Source organism: Tenrec ecaudatus, chromosome 5 (assembly GCF_050624435.1).
Source record: "Tenrec ecaudatus isolate mTenEca1 chromosome 5, mTenEca1.hap1, whole genome shotgun sequence".
Taxonomy (NCBI): domain Eukaryota; kingdom Metazoa; phylum Chordata; class Mammalia; order Afrosoricida; family Tenrecidae; genus Tenrec; species Tenrec ecaudatus.
Window position 1 is genome coordinate 173,065,120 of NC_134534.1, and position 5,090 is coordinate 173,070,209.

At 46.1% G+C, this 5,090-nt stretch overlaps 1 pseudogene; it reads left to right on the forward strand.

Annotated features, from left to right (window-relative positions):
- The first annotated feature begins 4,174 nt into the window (after positions 1-4,174).
- On the forward strand, positions 4,175-4,531 carry LOC142449030 (V-type proton ATPase subunit F pseudogene; annotated as a pseudogene).
- The last annotated feature ends 559 nt before the right edge of the window (positions 4,532-5,090 follow it).

Below are 5,090 nucleotides of genomic sequence, written 5' to 3' on the forward strand. Positions count from 1 at the left end.
AGTCGCTGTGCGGGTGAGGGAAAGAGACTGCAGCAGACAATGGTTGTGATGTGAAGGAACATGTGGGCAGGGTCTTCCACAGGATGCTTTGAGAGTATTTAGGGGATAAATTCTGCATTCTGTGCTCCCTTTCTGCCTCAGGGCAGAAGACTCCTTGCCTTTCAAATGCATTACAGGTTGGGCCTAACAGCTCATGTCTATTGAGCAATGGAAACATGTTTATCTGTAATGTTAACCACCCCATTATTATACATCACAGAATGACTCTCCATGCACTATGCTTAAGCATTTATCTTTCCAAAGTTATCATTTTGAGGAAATATGTTTCAGCCACTTTGGTGTATGAAGTGGATCTACCTATCCGAAGAGAACAAACGTGGGATGCAAGGCGAGAGAATTCTTGCTCCTGTCTCTTCTCAAAGGTTCTCGATTTGGTCGGATGATGTGGTAGACAAGGAGCTGAAGTATCGTTAGGATGACGGAAAATATAACAGAATTTTCTTCCAGAATATTTTGACCCACGATCTCTGCACTGGTTCATAAACGTGATGCTTAGTCAACCCCTGACAGGTGAGTGAGACTTGGGTCATTAACTTCAATCCTTACACTAGCCAAGATGCCTGCATTTCAGGAAGAGTTAACACTCTGCTTAGAGTTGGATTATTAAGAAAACCTCCATCCTCTGGTGCTGTGCCAGCCCCAGTCCCAATTCAGACACTTATAACAACTGAGGTCTACGGCTGGCCTTAGGGTGAGACCAGGGTGGGAGTAGAGCTCTTTGAAACTGCAAGGAGAAACAGGTCAAACCTGGCCTGGGTTTCCCGAGTCGATGCACATGCCTTTTCCAGGACTCTCTTTAGGGAGGGAAGAAAAAAGGAGAAGCCTCAAGCCCACAAGCTGCTTAGTTGCCAATTTTACCCAACTTTCCGACATCTCCGACGTTTCCTCCTCTCCAGCAACCCCACTGACAGAACTACAGAGTGCGGGAAAGATCAGCAAAGCTGGAAAGTTAAAGCCTTTGAGAAAACCCAAGGGTGTGCTTCTACATCTGTCACCTGTCTCGTTCCGGCTGAGAAGCCCTGATGGGGCCGTGGGTTATGCATTAGGCTGCTAACCTCAAGATCTAGGGTTCAAACCCATCAGTCACTCAGAGGCAGAAAGAAGAGGCTTTCTGTCCCTGTAAAGATGTGCAGTCTGGGAAACGCCTGCATAGAGTGCTCTGAGTGCAAGTGGACCCTGGCGTAGGTTCCATTTGGGTCCTTTGGGGTGCTGAAGCGCGACTCTAACTCCATCTGCCGTGAACATAACGTCTCACCGAGCTGAATGACTGCTCAGGGAGACCCCATGTCGAAGGTGCTACTCACACCGAGAGCAAAGACACCTGCGTTGTGTCCCTGCATTTTTAAATATTCCTCTTTTAACGAACTTCCTCAAGACTAAGACCAATAGATATTTCATTGTGTGCCTTTTGTTGTGTGTGTGTGTGTGTGTGTGTGTGTGTGTGTGTGTGTGTGTGTGTGTGTGCGCTTGCTTAGATTTTCTTCCAGGTCTGTTCTTTCAATCTACCTTCAAAAACAAGGTAAGTTTTTCCTGGTTAAATGACAAAAACAATTTGATGACTACAACAAAATAAGCTGTCCTTGTCTCTAACGTGTTGCACCAGTAAGAATAGTAAAGCCTTTCTCTTTCCATTATGATGTCTAATAAAATGTGATGGTCTGGTTCAGGCTAATCAAAGGGAGTAGTGCTTGCAGTCCATTTGGAACTTTTCCATAGCATCTCTTCTCAAAAAAAAAACCAACATTGTCTCTAGAGAAAAGATGAGCTCTGTTCCACAAATAGAAGTATGGACCACTATCTATTTTAATCATTGTGCAAATTACTCAACCTGAAGATTTCCTTCAGGAACAAAGAAACGAGTCAATAAGTGGATGCTGCTTTGCTCTGTGTGGCTACAAAGACGAGGAGAAATAGCAAGGGGCCCGAGATCCGCAGTTGAATATGTATGTATATCATGAGCACAGCCCTGGCATCTATAGCTTGCCAGAGCTACCAACATTAAAACAAAGTCCCTGCTGACAGCCTGCTTGGAAGAGAAATTTGTGAAGAAGAAAATCTGAGCTGGGTAAATTATAAATACAATAACAATAATAAAACCTGCCTGCCAACCAGTCATTTCTCACATCCAGTGACTGTGCTATGTGCACTTGGGTGGGCTCAGGTTGTTCCATCATATCTAACATAGTATGGCCAACTTCATGATGGGATCTTCTGGAAAGCAGCCAGGCAATTGTGGGGAGAAGAGACCTCCTTAATCCCTGATATGCTTAAGGGAGCTCTCATTCAGGGCGTGGCCTACTGTTGACAGTGCAAAGAAGCTAGCTCACATCTACTGCTGCATTTGCATCCTGCATCTGGTTCACTGGCCTGCTATTATATTGGCTGCCAATCCCAGGAGCCACCAGCAGCCCGTTGACCTTGGATCGATTAGGCCAATCTCAGATTCATTTAGCTCAGCATCCACCAGATCTTTCTGTTTGATATTCCTACTTCCTTTCCATCAGCCATCGCAGCCATAGAAGTCAGGAGAAACCTTCAGCTTACATCTGACCTATAGACTTGGACCCAACTGCTTCTACAACTGTGGGAGCCGGTTTTGTTGTTTGTTTGTTTGGTTGGTTTTTGTTTTGCTGCCCTAGAAACCCCAGACTACCATGGTGACCCTAGAGGGAAGAGTAGAATTGCCCCTGTGTGTTTCAAACACTGCACATCTTTATAGGAGTCGAAAGGTCTTTATCCTGACGAATGGCTGGCAGGTGCTAACTGTGGACCTGGTGGTCAGCAGCCTAGCCTGAAGCGCACGTCTCCATCGCGGCTCCATAAATGACAGGGGGGTTTTGCAAATGGAGAATGCGTTCAGCCTCTACCCAAAAGGTTGGAGGTCCAAATCGACCCAGAAATACCTTGGAAGAAAAACCTGGTGATCTATGATCATATTTCCAAAAACTTAGGCACTGAGCAACCTCTGGAGCACAGTTTTACACGGGCACACATGGGGTCGCCATGAGATAGAGGCAAGCAATGCAGCTGGTTTCAATAATACGAGGGAGGAGCTCCAGGGCTCGATTGGAGAAATGGACATCCATTAGAGAGATCCACGATTGTTTCACAGAGATGAGAAAAGAGTGAGACTTGGAAATCGCTTCTGAGTGTGTTAGACAGAAGACGGAGATGACGGCCCAAGCAAGGAGAATGTCCTGTAAAATGATGAACATTTAAAAAGATACATTTTATTTTATTTTCAATCTATTTTATTAGAAGCTAATGCAGATATCATACCAGTCCATAGGTCTATCAAATCAAGCAGTATTGTACAATTGCTACCGAACTCAGTTTCAGACCATTTTCTTCCTTCTTGAACTCCTTGATATCAGCTCCCCCTTACTATCACCCTCCCACTATACGCCCTTTGACCCCCTATGCTAGTTGCTGTCTCTGTAGATTTCCCTATGATGGGTTCCATACACCAAAAGCACATAACCAAGATTCAAGAAGGCTACCAACATGACAAAACACAACAGAGATAAACCCCAAAATGAAAACACACACAGAGAAAATATTAAAAATCAGATCAACCCCAACATGTATCCGAGGGGATACCAAAGGACAAGGTTTTAACTGTTCACGTCATATTCATCTACAGTGGCCATCTCTCCAATGCTCTGTCTGATCACCGGGTTACTCCTAATGCTCAATTACGGATAGAGGGAAATCACTGTAGGCTTATCCCCTGTACAGAGCGTGCAAAAGTCTTTTGGGTTTCTACTGCCATCCACAGCCTTCTGTGCACCAGAATCTCACAATTACAGCTCTGACACTATTCCCTGCTTCCGGTTTGGGTTTAGTTTATGATCCTTAGATCAGAGATGTTGGTACACTTCTTCCATGTGGATTTAGCTGATGTCTCACTGAGATGGCTGCTTATTTGGAAACAAGCTTTCAAGACCCCGGAAGCTATTCTATCTGATAGCCGGGCACCATCTAATTTCTTCACCACACTTTGCTATAGCACCCATCTCTTCTGTTTCCTTCATGAGGGCCAGTAAAAGAACATATATTTCAGATGTATCTCAAGTGTGGGGCCAACCTGGGGTGAGCTCTGCGGGCTGCGAGGATGGCAGGGCGCAGGAAACTCATCTCGGTGATCAGAGATGAGGCCATTATGGCTGGCTTCCTGCTGGGTGGCATAGGGGAGCTTAACAAAACCACCATCCGAGTTTCCTGCTGGTGGAAAAGGATACAACCATCAATGAAAATGGAGACACTTTCCGGCAGATTCTAAACTGTGACGACATTGGCATCATCTTCATTGACCAGTACATGGGGAGATGGCACAGAACATCCCAGAGGCCCACCAGTGCTCCCTTCCCACATCCTGGAGACCCCAGCCAGGGAGCACCCCTAGGATGCCTCCAAGGACTCCATCCTGTGCATAGCCAGAGGCATGTGCACTGCAGAAGACCTGCGCTAGGCTCCCCGAAGGCCCTTATGTCCAGGCCTCTCCCGTCTTACCACCCACTGGCCACCCACCTGCTGGGCGTTCTGAGCCTCTGGTTCCAGGCTCCCTGCCGCACTCCACTCCCGAGGGGCTGGGCCAGATGCTCCCAAGGTAGCTGGGGGTCTGGTGGGGAAGCAGGCACCAGACCATCTTCCCTCCACTTTGCCACCTCCTCCCGGTGCTGCTGCGTAGTGTCCTTACTGGTGTTAATGTCAGATTCTCGGTTCTCTCTAAAAAATGAATTAATTAATAAAGGCTAACAGAGTTATTTCCAGTTAGGAAATAACAAGAAATGGGTTCTTCCATGGATCGTCAACCTTTATAGAAACTCTTTCATGAAAACAAATAGATGGGTAATAATAGAGGTTTATTGGAGATGCGCCCTAAAGAGAATGTCGTAGAATCCAAAGGACACGTCAGTGAAATTTCCCTCATCCAAAGGCTATCACGGAACCAAGAGATCACAATGAAAAGCCTTGGAGAGAAAAAAAGGGGGGGACAAAATGAGAACAGAACAAGACTCAAACTAATC